The sequence below is a fragment of the Dipodomys merriami genome, unplaced genomic scaffold, assembly GCF_024711535.1.
Source record: "Dipodomys merriami isolate MVZ:Mamm:240054 unplaced genomic scaffold, mDipMer1.0.p SCAF_3, whole genome shotgun sequence".
In the NCBI taxonomy this organism is placed as follows: Eukaryota; Metazoa; Chordata; class Mammalia; order Rodentia; family Heteromyidae; genus Dipodomys; species Dipodomys merriami.
In genome coordinates, this window is record NW_027204492.1 from 60,296,253 (window position 1) to 60,312,590 (window position 16,338).

At 39.0% G+C, this 16,338-nt stretch overlaps 1 protein-coding gene across 1 annotated transcript in view; it reads left to right on the top strand.

Annotated features, from left to right (window-relative positions):
• The window catches only part of Brwd3 (bromodomain and WD repeat domain containing 3), a 116,333-nt gene that overhangs the window by 34,736 nt on the left and 65,259 nt on the right, over positions 1 to 16,338 (top strand). The window lies entirely within an intron of this gene.

Genomic DNA, 16,338 nt, shown 5'->3' on the forward strand with positions numbered 1-16,338 from the left:
CTGTTGAGTAGCTAGGATTAAAGTGATCCACTGGTGCCCGGTTCTGACATTGTATTATAATCATTTACTACTTCAAGGAAGTTTTTTTTTTTTTTTTTATCAGTTGTATGGCCTGAACTCTGGGCATGGACGCTGTCCCTTAGCTCTTCAGGTCAAGGCTAGTGCTCTACCACTTGAGCCACAGCACCACTTCTGGCTTTTTCTGCTTATGGGTGCTGAGGAATCGAACCCAGGGCCTCATGCATGCAAGGCAAGCACTCTATCACTGAGCCTCCTTCCCAGCCCCTACAAGGAAGTTTTTAATTTTGATATTCCCACATATGAATGCAATATTCCTTGATCAGATGCACCTACTCCAACCTTTAAATGTGCAAATATAATTTATAATTATGGTATAGAGGCTGGGTATGTGGTTTAGTGGTAGAGTGCTTGCCTAGTGTGCATGAAGCCTGGGTTCGATTCCTCAGTACCACATTAAAAAAAAAAAAGCCAGAAGTGGTGAGCAAAAGCAGCTCCGGAATAGTGCCCAAGCCCTGAGTTCAATCCCCAGGACTGTCCAAAAGAAATTACATATAGTGTGGAATCACAGATTATAATAATGTTGACAATATAGTTGTAGAGTACAAATTAAGTATTCAAGTGTTTGAATTATCTTCATGGAAATCTCTAATATGCAAATGATGTATCAGACCTAAGCTCTTTTACTTCAGACCCAGTACTCTTTCTACAAGTTATTTCAGCAAAGTAAATACAGGTTGAGTGTACCTTACTCAAATTACTTAGGAGCAGAAGTGCTGTATATTTTTAGAGCATTTTGGATTTTGGAAAATTCTCAAAGGCTTTACTACTTGACTCTCCCTACTCCAAAATCTTAACTCTGAATCGTTCAGTGTATTTTGAATAAAATGCTGTTTTAATTTATCCACCATGTGGGAATTAGTAAAATGTTTACTTTTTGCCAATCCTGGGGCTTCAACTCAGTGCCTAGGTACTGTCCTTGAGCTTTTGCTCAAGGCTAGCACTCTACCACTTGAACCACAGTGCCATTTCCAGATTTTTCTGTTTGTGTGGTATTGGGAAACCCCAGGGCTTTGTGCATGCTAGGCAATTACTCTACCACTAAGTCACATTTTGAGCCCCAAAATAATGTTTTTAAATGTACATTTGGCTCCAACTGTATCAGAAAAGCCCTAGACAAATGAGTAGTGGTTTAGCTAAGAGAATGACCTATTTGATATTATTAGAGCCTGGAGTATGTGTGTACAAACTACAAAGGGAGGCTGAGGATAAATTATTTTGCACCCTCCATGCTAGGGGCCTGCAAACAATTTTCTTTAAAGGCCAGATGGCAAATGATTTGGGTTTTCTAGTCCATTTGGTTCTTGCTCAGTTTCTTAGCTCTGTTTCAGTTTGAAAGCAGTTGTAGCTAATATATAAATAGATATGCCTATTTTCCAATAAAACTATTTACAAAAAGAGATGAATAGTTACATTTAGCTTATTGACCTTAATTTGCTAATCCTTGCTTTCTATTATGTAATGAGTTTAGATTTTATACTAGAGATATGAAAGAACTATTTATTTATTTATTTATTTATTTATTTGGTGAGCCTGGGGTTTGAACTCAGAACCTCATGCTTGCTAAGCAGGAGCTCCATTGCTTGAGACATACCCCAGACTTTTTTGTTTGAATTTAAAGATGATAGGGCCTCACATCTTTTTCCCAGGCTTTGCCTTGCATCTTGATCCACCCACTTATGCCTCCTGTATAGTTCTGCTTATAGACATGTACTACCATGCCTGGCTTCTTGATTGAAGTGAGGTCTTGCTAACTTTTGCCTGGGTTAATCTAGAATTTCAATCCTCCTGATTTTGACTCCCAAGTATTTAAGATTGTAAGGGTCTGCTACTGTGTTGGAGGTTTTGAATGAGAAAATTTTATTATTGGAATTTGATTTTGCAAAAGCAACTCAGGTAGTAGAGTATGCAAATAATAATTGGAAAGAATTAGAACCTGGAAAAAGCAAGGAAAACAAAAGGTAGACATGGGAAATGATTGTGAATATGGAAATGATAGCAATAGAAATGGGGATAACTGGATCAATTGTAGCAAGAGTTTGAAAGTGAGAGTAATAAAAGTTTGGTTGTCACAAAAGAAGAAAATAAAATTGATAGAAGTATGAAGATAGGGACAGCTTGTGATGGAAGGATCAGAACTGGATTAGAGAAATCTCTTATCTGTGATAGGTATGTGAAAATATGGCCCTCAAGCTAAGGCACCAGAATTTAATTAAGATTTAGTAATAATTAGTATGTAGTGTAAGAAAGGACATTCAGAGACTTGATGATGATAAGAGGTACCCAAATAGATTTAGAAGGAAATAACATGTTAACAACACCGAATTAATGTCAAAAGACAATAAGAGAACCTAGGGTGATTTTGGAGAGAGAGGAGAATCAGAAATGGTATTTTACAATCCATAAGAAGAGCATTACAACAAGGTTATAGTATTGCCAATAGTAATATAATGTATTCTATGTTCAACTGAAATTCATTAACCCTTTTCTCAGAAGTCCTCTGAATGTTTCTTACTTGATATACCTTCACTAAAATATTATGTAAAACTTATATCCATTAATCCTGTTATAAAGTTTAATATATTCTACGTGGTAAAGGAAAGCAAAGAAATTAGCCTTTTATATATGCACATACGTAAAAGTGGATATGAATAACAAAGTCTTTATTTCTCAAAGTAAACATATGGTCATAGTATTTAGTACTACTTTTTCCCACTAACCAGAATGGGAACATGGATAGAGACTGGAACCTTCATCGCTGAAATAGTGAATGTCAGTTGTTGTTTTCCATTAGACTTAATCACAGGCGATAGTACATGCAGATTGAATATTATTATTGTTCTTTTCTTTGGTTGGTGGCTTGAACTCAGGGCCTGGACACTGTCCCTGAGTTATTTTGCCCAAGGCTAGTGCATTACCACTTTGAGCCATAGCTCTACTTCTGGTTTTTGAGAGTTGAAGATGAGAGTCTCAAGGGGACTTGTTTGTCCAGCCTGGCTCCAATCCTCCATCCTTTGTTCTCAGCCTCCCGAGTAGCTAGGATTACAGGTGTGAGCCACCTTTGCCCAACTAGACTGATTTTTTTTATGTTTTGGTCAGTTGTGGCACTTGAACTCTGGGCCTGGGCGCTTTCCTAGAGGTCTTCAGCTCAAGGCTAGTGGTCTACCACTTGAGCCACAGCATCACTTCCAGTTTTCTGGAGTCTCATGTACTTTCCTGACCAGGCTGGCTTTGAACCTCGATCCTCAGATTTCAGCTTCCGGAGTAGCTAGGATTATAGGCGTGCCACCAGGGCCGGTTTAGATTGAAAATTCTTTTAATATACATGCTTAGAAGTGTTTTGAATTTCAGATTTTGGAATATTTGCATATACATAATGAGATGTTTGGGATGTGACTAAAGTGTAATTATCAACTTGGTTTATGTTTTATGTATACCTTACATACAGCAACGAGCAAAATTTTTTTAAATTTTTATTTTTATTGTGAAAATACAGAGGGGTTACAATTACATGGGCAAGATAATGAGTACTTTTCTTATCAAGCATTGTAGCCTCCTCCTTTGTTTCCCCTTCCCATCCCTTCCCATCCTCCCCCCACCCCCCCAATCCTCCCCCCCACCAAGGTTATAAAGTTCATTTTTCCACATAACGACTTGTACATCTCATTGTTGCAATGGATCCACCTGCATCCCTATTTTTTTGGGAGGGGTGTCCAGTTGTGGGGCCTGAACTCTGGGCCTGGGCGCTGTCCCTCAGCTCTTCAGCTCAAGGCTAGCACTCTACCACTTGAGCCACAGCGCCATTTCCAGCTTTTTTCTTTTTGTTTTTGTGGTGCTGAGGAATCGAACCCAGTGCCTCATGCATGCAAGGCAAGCGCTCTACCACTGAGCCACCTTCCCAACCCCCTGCATCCCTATTTACACGATTTGTTTTTCCAATTCCCCTCCACAAATTATACCAACCTCAAATACAGTGAAAGCAGGGGTTATACCATGGAGGAGGGAGATACAAAGCAACAAAGAAATAATCTTATAAATGTGTTAGAAACAAACACATGAAAGAAAAAAAAAACATTTGAATACATATCTTAGGGTTCATTTCCCTAACATCAACTTATCTGACCTTTTCTGCTTGACTCAGACATATACTAGTTATTGCAAATAAGGGAAACCATGGGACCTAAGTTTCTTTGGGCCTGGCTTACTTCACTTAAGGCGATGTGGACAGAAGGGAACCTTACCGCATCGTTGGTGCGAGTGTAAACTTGTTCAACCACTTTGGAAAGCAATATGGAGGTTACTCAAAAGACTCCACATAGAGCTCCCCTATGACCCAGCAATCCCACTTTTGGGCATTTACCCAAATGATCACAAGGCCACACTAAAGCTACCAGCACAACTATCTTTATTGCAGCATTATTTACCATAGCTAAGATATGGAACCAACCCAGATGTCCCTCAGTAGATGAATGGATCAAGAAAATATGGTATATATACACAATGGACTTCTATGCCTCCATCAGAAAGAATGACATTGCCCCATTTGTTAGGAAATGGAAAGACTTGCAAAGAGCAAATTTTATACAGTATTTTTAATATACTTTTGTTCAGCAACCAGTAAAATTCTGATTACCCAATATTCAGGTCATGTGAGTAAGATTAATTTATACTGTTCATGCCATCATGTCAATAGTTACAGATTTGGATTTTGAGCTGGAAGCACATCTTAGCTAGTTAAGCAGGAGAGAAATTTGGCTATCTTAGTTCAAAGCCTGCCTAAGGATGGGAGGGGATTGCAAAACTCCAGTTCAACTAAGGGCTAGACAGTGGCTTCTGGCTGTTATCCTAGCTATAAGGGAAGTACCATGACTAGGCATGTTGGCAGGCAGAGAAGTTCAAATTGGAGGATCACAGTCCATGCTGGCCCAGGCATAAAACAAGATCGTTATTTCAAAACTGTACCAAAGGTTTGGTAGAGTGTCTTAGGTGGTTGAATACTGCTTTAGCAAGTACAATATTGTTCCAACTCTGGTACGACCTTCCCCTCAAAGTTAAAAGTTAATTTAATTAACTTATTTTTTTGGTTGGTCATGAGGCTTGAACTCTGGGCCTAGGCACTGTCTCTGAGCTCTTCAGCTCTACCACTTGAGCCACAGTGCCACTTCCAGCCTTTTCTGCTTATGTGGTGCTGAGGAATCAAACCCAGGGCCTCATGGCAAGCAGTCTACCACTGAGCCACCTTCCCAGTCCCTGCCCTTTTTTTTCTTCTTGTTGCTTGATTGCTTTTGCTACAACTTCCAGCACTATTTTGAATTTAAACATGGCCAAAAGTGATTTTGTTTTCAAGTAAAAACTTTCCATTTTGTTACATTAAACCATTAGTGGTTTATTAATAAATAACCTATATTAAGGTGAAGATTTTCCTTCTGTATCTACATTTTAGCATTTTTATCTGGGAGAATATTAAATTCTATGAATCCTTTCTGCATCTAATGATATAATCATTTTTGTGCTATTTTTTTTGATATATGATATATGAACTGATTTTTGTATGTTAAACCATCATTACATTGCTGGGTTAAATCTCATTTGAGCATAATGAATGGTCTTGTATTGTTAGGTTTGATTTGCTGTAGTTTTATTGAGGACTGGTGGTTTATTGGAGATAAGAGTCTCACGGACTTCCTGCCCAGGCTGGCTTTGATCTGTGAACCTCAGATCTCAGCCTCCTTAATAGCTAAGAATACAGGCATGAGCCACCTGCCCCTGACTTCTTTTGAAATTTTTGTATGTTCTGTTTGATTTTTTTTCCCCTTTATTCCTTGTTTGCTCTAAAGAAATTTGTCTAATTTCCTCATACTTAATACTTTCCAAAGATTTTCTTTATGGTGATAATCCAGTTTTATTTCGTTTTTCAGAAGGTATAATGTCAATGTAGTATAATGTCAATGTAATATAAAACATATGCAATGTTTTAAAAATTTATTAGGACTTGTCTTGTAGCCTATCACCCACATTATTCAGAAGCATGGTCTATGACCTGATGTGAATAGTCATTATTCTGTAGCTTTTTTAATTGGTAGTAAGTTGTTGTATTCCATATTTCAGGTTATGAGTACAATGTTTCCAGAACTATTCTGTAGTTTTTGATAGACTGTTTTTTAACTATCTGTTAGATGTTGTAGTATATACTTTGACTTTATTCTATCCCATTAATATATATATATTGCTAAAAGTGGAATGTAAAGTCCTCAACTGTTATGGTACCAGTCGTATCTCTGGGGTCTGTTAGTGTTTGCTTTACATATTTGGGTACTCTAATATTGAATGCATTTATACAATAATAGAGCCTTGAAATCTTATAGTACATGGTTTCAAGGAGGCTGTTCTTATGGAAAAACTACAAATGCTTAGGATGAATACAATTCAGCACTCTAAAATTACTTAGTGTTGCTTTCAACATACAGACTTAACCTACTGTATTCAACTTTACCTACACTATAACTATCCATGGCTTGAAACCATATGGGATAGGCTCCATTACTTTCCTAATTGCTATTGTACTCATTAATAGTATTTATCCAAACTAGATCTTATTTCATTTTTTTTAATCTCTAGTACCTTGGATGTTTGATTAATTTTCCCCAAAGTACTGCTCAACTGCTTTCGAAAGACATGAAGACATGCCTCATTTTGACAAACCTGAAAATACTCACTTTGTCCCTTAAACACACTTCATGCCCTCTTTGGCCTTGGCGATTACAATAACTTCTACTTTGCTTTTGTGGAACCATCTACTCTGTGTGTGTGTGTGTGTGTGTGTTGTGTTGTGTGTTGGTGTTGGGGATTACAATAACTTCTTCGCTTTTGTGGAACCATTTAGTGTGTGTGTGTGTGTGTGTGTGTGTGTGTGTGTGTGTGTGTGTGTGTGTGTGTGTGTGTGTGTGTGTGTGTGTGTGTGTGTGTGTGTGTGTGTGTGTGTGTGCGCGCGCGCGCGCGCGCGCACGCGCGCTTGAAGTCAGGCCTGGTGGCTCTTAGCTTTTTTTACTCAAGGCTGGCATTCTACCACTTGAGCCACAGCTCCACTTCTGACTTTTTTGCTAGTTAATTATTATTTTTTTTGGTCCAGTCGTGGGGCCTGAACTCTGGGCCTGGGCACTGTCCCTCAGCTCTTCAGCTCAAGGCTAGGGCTCTACCACTTGAGCCACAGCGCCACTTCCGGCTTTTTTCTTTTTTCTTATGTGTTGCTGAGGAATCGAACCCAGGGCCTCAGGCATGCAAGGCAAGCGCTCTACCACTGAGCCACCTTCGAACCCTTTTGCTGGTTAATTGGATTTAAAAAAATCTTTCAGGTTTGTCTGCCTGACCTGGCTTTGAACTGTTGTCCTTTTACCCCATAGGCCTATGGATGCAGACTGGCAATATCTGCTTCTAAATCCCGAGTATTTAGAATTACAGATGTAACCACTAGAGCTCACCCTCTTTATTTTTATTTATGATGGTGTTCTTAGTAAACATTGTTTCCTGTCAGTACTATAAAAATATGATGCTGTTGTTTCCTTCCCAGAGAGATTCTGCTGATAAATCTGCTGTTAGGCAAATTTGGACAATTTGAAGGTTCTGAATCTCTTTTAAAACATTTAGAATATCTTTATTGTTTATTTTTGAAAACTTAATTGTGTCTTGGGTAAACTTGTTTGAGTTTATGGATGACATTTGATCTTCTATACCCAAAGACTTGTATTCTCAAGATTTGGCATGTTCTCTATTATTTGAATAAGCTTTCTACCTCTTTGACATTCTGGACTTACTGTTGAATCCCAAATAACCTGAATATTTGATGTTTTATTTTTTTCCACTGAGCCATCTTTATCATCCTTTTTTCTTTCCAAATAGCTTATTTTCAGGTTTACTAAATCTTTTGTTTGATCGATTTGTCCTTCACTTAATGCCTTCTGCTGTGTTTTTAATTTTGCTGCATGTGGTTTTCAGGTCAAGAATTTATCAGACTTTTTTAAAGCTGCTTTTGTCTTTTAAGTTTTCCTGAATCTTACTAATTTTTCAAGTCTAAAAGTTAAAAAAAATGGCTGTTCTAAATTCTTTGAGATGTTTTCCCTACTGATTACCACCCAGTCAGTTTTTGGCACTTTATTTTGAGTGATAGGAAAACTTATTTTTCCTGAAACTTGTAATGCTTATTGACATGTGATATCACCTGGGTTTTAAATAAGTATTTTCCCAGTTTTCCTAATCTGGCTCTGTTTATGCTTTTATTTATTCTGGGGCTATAGTGATTGTCATGATTTTAGCACTGAAAGGTACACATCTGGTTTTCTGGGTGTTAGATGTAGATATGTTACCAAGGATGAAACTTACCTCAAGTTAGTCCACAATCAATAGTTGGTATGTTGTTCAGAATGACTCAAGGAGTACATATAAAGAACTGTCCCTATAAGGCTTTTCCTGGGATGGGGTAGGTCCAGACATTTCAATCAGTCACTAGCTTGTGCTCAGGCATCATGGGTTGCTGCTTGTTTCTGAGTAGATTCAGGGTGGGTTGTTTTCAGCCCAGGGTTGTTTTCTACACCACCGCCCGTTACCTTTACCATACTGCTTCATACCTTGTGATCTCAGCTTGGTAAGATCTAAACTACGTTGGTTAAGGACCAATGACTTTCATTTTTTTTTTACTTAAAAACTGATTTATTGAAAGATAACTCTTGTACAACCAAAGATAATAAAAATATAATTTAAAAAAGAAGACAATAAGATTCTTTCCCATTACGGATAAATTAACATGTTATCAATGGCTCCACTTTTTAAGTTAAAAATTAATTAAATGATACCACAATTAGTCCCAATGTCCTACCACTTTATCTTTATGAATTTGATCATCTGCTAGGATGTTTACAGAGGACAGTAAATGAATATGTGTTCATTTTGTTGGAAAGCTGAAAATGAATTTTTTTTTTTTTTTTTGGTTTCGGTCGTGGGGCCTGAACTCTGGGCCTGGACGCTGTCCCTCAGCTCTTCAGCTCAAGGCTAGGGCTCTACCACTTGAGCCACAGCGCCACTTCCGGCTTTTTTCTTTTTTCTTATGTGGTGCTGAGGAATCGAACCCAGGGCCTCAGGCATGCAAGGCAAGCGCTCTATCACTGAGCCACCTTCCCAGCCTCTGAAAATGAATTTTTATCCCAGTTAAGCTGTTTTATTAAGTATCTGAAGTCTAAGTATACTAAAGATATTCTATGAAATACCAAAGATTATATAATTAACATCCAAGCAATTTGATAGGCTATTTAAATTTTCTCTCTTTTTATTAAGGACTTAGAAAAACAAGAAATAATGTATCATTGATCCCTGACACCCAACTGGAGACACTGGCAATTTTTGAACTGGAAAGAACAAAATCAAAAGCTTGAGTGTTTTGATTTACTTCTTTTCAGTGTTTCACCTCCCTTGTCTGCACCCTAATTGTCCAGATTTGGTGATGAGTTGAACAAATTTCCTTGTTCTGCTCTTTTTTTTGGAAGTATATATATATATATATGTATATATATATATATTTTTTTTTTAAATTGTGAAAATACTGTACAGAGGGGTAACAATTACAGCAAGATAATGAGTACATTTCTTATCAAGCATTTGTAGCTTCCTCCTTTGTTTCTCCTTCCCATCCCTTCCCATCCTCCCTCCGTCCCACCACCCAAATCTCCTCCCTGCCCCCCCCCCCACACCAAAGTTGTAAAGTTTGTTTTCAACATAACTTGTGCGGCTCATTGTTGCAATGGGTCCACCTGTATCCCTATTTAAACGATTTGTTTTTTCCCTTCCCCTCCACAAATTATAACATCAAATACAGTGAAAGCAGGGGTTATACCGTCGGGAAGGGACATACAAAGAGGACCAATGACTTTTATTTACCTGATGAAGATGTGTAAGGCATATTACCAAATCTATTTCTTAATATTTATTCAATGAGCCAGGCTTTGGTGGCTCAAGTCTGTAATCCTAGCTACCCAGGAGGCTGAGATCTGAGGGGTGTGGTTCAAAGGGAAGTCCATGATTCTTATCTCCAATAAACACTAGAAAAAACAGAATGGCTACTGTGGCTCTAGTAGTAGAGTGCTAGCCTTGAGCTGAAGAGCTGAGGGATGGACAGTGGCCAGGCCCAGAGTTCAAGCCCCATGACTGACCAAAAATAATTATTCAATGAATTGGCTGAATAAATAAATAAATGCCAGGAGCTTACTGTAAAACACTTTTGTATAAAAATCTTTATAAAAATAAAGAAAAAAATCTTGAGCCATGAGGTAAGGTAGTATAGATTTGAACCTTCCTCTGTGCCACCCTGACAATGAGACAAGCCAGGATAACAAAGGTAGACTGTTTCAAAAGCAAAAGAGAGGAGGGAGAACACCAGGAATCACAAAAGAGTTGTGGGATACCTGAAAAACTGAGAGAAACTGCTGTGAGAAGTAAGAAATAGCACACAACCCCAGCCCTGGGAGGAGAGGAGAAGCTGAAGCCACAAACATAAGATAAGCAAGGCTGCCCTGCTGACCTCAGACTGGCTAGCTACCAGATAAGCCAAAGCCCATAGTTCTCCCAAGCCTAAAGACTAAGGAGTGGGAGAATTGGTGACCTGGGAACTCCTACTGTGCCAGCTGGTCAGCTTTGGGGAAGAAACCCATTTTATCACTCCTAGTCTTGAAAGGCCTATTGTTGAGACTGAGCTTCTCTGGGGACCTGGAAATAAGGAACAATAGCAAGTTAGTGAGCCTGGAGACACATTCCCATCTTGTCTGGTTGGAAGAGGTAGCAGAGGGGGAGGAAAGATAAGGACCTGTTGAGAAGGTTAAATAGTGGGGAACTTAGCTTGTGGAGGGCTCTGTGGTCAATGTGCTTGCCCTCTGAGAAGGAATGAGCCACATTGTCTGTGGATCACTGCAAAATTTAAAGAACTCTGAGGTAGGCAGATTTGATTCCTTCACTTCTCGAGCTACCCTCCTGCTGTGTGTTGCCACCTGGTAAGACTGAGAGCTCTGTGACCAAGTACAGTGGTCATTTGATTTTCCAGCCTTCTCCCTCATGAAGGCTGCTTTACTGCTGGACAGAATCTGAAAGCTCTGAGAATAGAAAACATAGTGGCATTTGGTTCCCTCTAGTTTTGCAACTCTAGTGTAGATCTCACGGTTCTATTTGCCTCCCCTCGGGGCACAAACTAGAAAGTCTTTGGGAGCAAGTAAGAACCTGTCCAGCCCAGGGGCTACGGAGCTCTTTGGAGCCAGCAACATAATCTGGTATGCAAAGAATGGAAGCTTCTAAAGTTAATGGTGCCTGAAGCACACTATTGAACCAGTACTGGTCCTGTTCTTGGCATTCATAAAGCGCCACCATGAACAATGTGGTTGCTGTTAGGGAATTTTATTTACTTTTTCTTCTGAATGAATACTGGAAAGTGAGTCCTCAAGAGAAGGTGGCTTCAGCTGGGAAGGTAGCTAAGTGGTAGCGTGCTTGCCTTGCATGCATGTGGTCCTGGGTTCGATTCCTCAGTACCATATAAGCAGAAAATGCCGGAAATGACTGTGTAGCTCAAGTAGTAGAGCGCTAACCATGAGCTGAAGAGCTGAGGGACAGTGCCCAGGCCCAGAGTTTAGGCCCCACACCGACAAAAAAAAAAGAGAGAGAGAGAAGGTGTCTTGTTAACAAGACTGCTGACCAAAATCCATGTAGCTTACAACTTTTCTCAAGAAAACATAGTTTTCAAATAGTCCTAGGACTCCTGGATACCTACATGTAAAAGACTGCATCCAGTTCCCTATCTCTCACCATGTATAAAAACCAATTCATAATAGATTTTAAAAGACCTTAATGTAACACCTGAATCTAGAGTAAAACATATGAAAAATGTTTTAAGATGTAAGGATTGGCAGTTACTTTCTGAATAAGATGCAAAAAATCCAAAAGCTCCTGCATATCAAATGAAATTAAGAATGTTAAACAGCCAGGCTCTGGTGGCTCACACTTATAATCCTAGTTACGTTGTAGGCTAAGATTTGAGGATCATGGCACAAAGCCAGCCTGGACTTTTTTTTATTTTTTATTTTTTGCTGGTACTTGGGTTTGAACTCCACATTCTGGACTTGAACTTGCTAGGCAAGCACTCTGCCTCTTAAGCAGTGTCACTATGCCATTTTTGCTTTTTCAGATGTTCTGCCTCATGATCCCCCACTTTAGATCTCATATAACTATGATTATAGATGTACACCATTATGTTCTTCCTTTGTTCGTGGTGGGATCTCCCTATCTTTTGCCTGGGTTGGCCTTGAACTGGGATCCTTCCAATTTCTGCCTTCCTAGTAGGTACAATTTCAAGTATGTGCTATTAGTCTTTTCAGCCTTGAGATCCGTTCATAGTATAATTTCCTAATGAAAGGAAATAATCCACCATATTCTGTTCTAGTCAGGCAATTAGAATACTTTTCTTGATTCTTGTTTATTTTAAAGGGTCAGGCTTTGATAACCTCAAGACTTTGCAGAAGAAAGCAATCACAAAAACGTTTGAAGTGAGGGACTATTGTTTGAGGCATGATAGGAAAAGAGATGTCTGTAAACCATGTTTAATATAGAAATTACCTCTTATGTTAAGAAAAGACTAAACTGGGAGCTGGTGGCTCACACCTGTAATCCTAGCTACTCAGGAGGATGAGATCTGAGGATCGAGGTTCAAAGCCAGCTCAGGCAGGAAAGTCCATGAGACTTTAATCTCCAGTTATTCAACTGAAAACTCGAAGTGGCGCTGTGGCTCAAGTGGTAGAGCACTAGCCTTGAGCTGAAGAGCTTAGGGACAGTGCCTAGGCCCAGCCCTACAACCATCCCCTGGCTCCTCCCTCCCTCCTCTCCCCCACCAAAAAAATATGTCTAAAGGTACAAATGATAGTTATCTTGAAATGCTTCTCAGTTACCATGTAACAAAGGAAAAGTACAAGAAGAGAGATGGAATTCAATTAACAATAGTCTCCTCAGAAATAGAGACACTTAACAAATAAATTGACTAATACTGGGAAACAGTAACCTCTTTATTAGAAGTATTTAGTCAGGGCCTGAATATTTGGATAAATAATACAAAGGATACTTTTGGGTAGAGGAGCCTGAACTAAAATTAATGACTCCCAAATTTGACACAATATTATTATTACCCATGGAGTTTATTAAAAGAACATTTTCAGAGATGAATACATTTGTATGTCACTCCCATTGACATCTCCTGTTAATTTCTGAAACTGAGTAAGCAACACAAACTTTTGATAGAATACAAATTCCATGAGGTCAAGGATCTTTAATTTATGAGCTAATCGTTAGAGTCGATTATACTGTTTTAGCATGTAGTAGATGTCTAACTAATGGCATATCTTAAGGAAAGAAAACAGTCCGCTATAATGATATTCGTGGTATAAATTTGTAAAAGTATATGTAAATCTGTTATGCTGTCCTTAAATATTTAAGAATTCTGAACTATGAGCCACTGGCTTTCGCCTATAATCATAGCTACTCTCAAGCAGCTAAAATCTACAGGATCATAGTTGTAGGCCAGTCTGGGCACAAAAGTCCAAGAGACGCCATCTCCAAAATAATCAGCAAAAAGAAAGCTACAGGTGTGGTTCAGGTGGCAGAGCTGCCTGCCTAGAAAAAAATGGAAAAGGCACAGGAAAGTAGAACTATCAGTTAACTTTCAAAGAACTCATAAGAAATGTTTGAATGTAGAAGGAAGATTAAAGTTCCAAAGTTAGATTGCCTGCTTTTCCTATTGTAGAGTTTTGGAAATTCTTGTTGCTAGGATGGAGAACCACTACCAAAAGGAAATTATTTTATATAATTGTCATTCATATTTTCTACTATTATTCAGTTGGTATTTTACTATATTGTCCAAATACTCAGATCTCTAACATAGTCCTTTGATTTACTTCCACAGTTTCACTGATTTTGGTCTGTCATGGAGCTTGCACTCTGGGCCTGGTGCTGTCCCTCAGCTTTTCAGCTCAAGGCAAGCGCTCTACCGCTTGAGCCACAGCACCACTTCCTACTTTGACAGTTTTAAAATGACAATAAATATATCTTTGAAAGATAACTTTGCTTCTAAGTGTCAGATATTGAAAGGATTTATATTTATTGTAGCATGGTTCCAATTATACTAATCTAGATAGAACTTAGTTCTTAATTTAACCTTGATCAAATATAAAGCCATTATCACTTGTACTATGTATTTTTTGTAGTGTTATAAAACATCACCCTGCCTTGAGATGATTTTGTTTTTGGGTCCGGTCGTGGGGCCTGAACTCTGGGCCTGGGCACTGTTCCTCAGCTCTTCAGCTCAAGGCTAGCACTCTACCACTTGAGCCACAGCGCCACTTCCGGCTTTTTTCTTTTTTCTTATGTGGTGCTGAGGAATTGAACCCAGGGCCTCAGGCATGCAAGGCAAGCACTCTACCACTGAGCTACCTTTCCAGCCCCTTGAGATGATTTTGAACTTACAAGGATCTTACATTTTTTTTTGCCTGTCCTGGGACTTGAACTCAGGTCCTGGGCACTGTCTCAGAGCTTCTTTTGATCAAGGCTAGCATTCTACCACTTGAGCCACAGTGTTACTTCTGGCTATTTCTGTTTATGTGGTACTGAGGAGTAGGATCCAGGGCTTCATGCAAGCTAGGCAAGCACTCTACCACTAAGCCACATTCTCAGCCCTGACATTTTGATTTAAAATATGCCACGTGAAGCATAAAGTATTTTCAGTAAATAAGAATACTGAAATAATTTACCAAGGCAAGTGTGTGGTTGTAAATACTTATCTGAGAATCAAGGTCTCCATTTTGGAAGTGAATAGAAACCAGGATGGCATGGTGGTACACAACTATAATCCTAGCTGCTCATCAGGATAATTATAGCTTACCCTGAGCAAAGGCTATATGTGCAATTACATTTTAACCAAAAGTCAGTTACTGTCTGAGGCCAGCTCCAGGCAAAAGGAAAAAAAAGAAAAACAAGATACTCCCATGAAAGAAAAATAAAGCATAAAAGGCTTGGATTGGAACGTAAATGATAGATTGCTTGCCTAGCAAGTGTCAGGCCTTGATTTCAAGCCTTTGCATTGCTCTTTTCCTCCCCCCTCTTCCCCCCCCAACAGAAAAAATCTGGACAGAATCAAATACATGTGGTATTTGGATCAGAATTCTTTGGATTTGTTCTTCATTTTTGATGTTCTTTTACAAAAAAATTAAGGGAAGGGCTGGGAAGGTGGCTCAGTGGTAGAGCGCTTGCCTTGCAAGCCTGAGGCCCTGGGTTCGATTCCTCAGCACCATATAAGCAAAAAGAAAAAAGCTGGAAGTGGCGCTGTGGCTCAAGTGGTAGAGCGCTAGCCTTGAGCTGAAGAGCTGAGGGACAGCGCCCAGGCCCAGAGTTCAGGCCCCACAACCGGACCCAAAAAAAAAAAAAAAATTAAGGGAAGACAAATAATGAGATAGGACTTAAGATGATCTGATAGGAGAAAAGCCTTAAAAGTCCACTGTTAATTAGAGGAAGAACCTCCAGGTTCAAAAACCAAAAGGAAAGAACTCAAAGCAAGGGTTGTTTCCTGTTATACACCTATGTAGTGAATTATAGCTTCTCTTTTCTTCTCACTAGATAGATCTGTTATGTTACTTTTCCCTTCTTAGTATATTTTTGAAAGGTTTTGTGCATTTACTTTCAAGCATATATGTGAAGTGCTTTGACCAAGTTTATCCCCCCAACCCAACCTCTCTATTGCCTTTCTCCCTCCCAATAGTATCCACCTTTACTTCTGAATTTTTAGTGGCAGTTATATATTGATGCAACAAGTCAGGAGTTCATAAAATTGCCTGTATAAGTTTTTAAGATGTATATAGTTAACCAAATATAGTTTTCATTTTCACTTTGCTTCATGCTATAGAAAGGTTTGTGCATTTATTTACTTATTTAGCTAGCTAGCTAGCCAGTCCTGGGGCTTGAACTCAGATCCTGGGCACTGTCCCCAAGCTTCTTTTGCTCAAGACTAGCACTCTATCACTTGAGCCATAGCACAACTTTCAGCTTTTTCTTTTTTTGTGGTATTGAGGAATCGAACCCAGGGCTTCATGCATGGTAGGCAAGCACTCTTACCACTAAGCCACATTCCCAGCCCCTGCATATACATTTAAAGTTGCAATATCTCTGGTTGTTGTGTACGTGAGTTTGTACTACAGA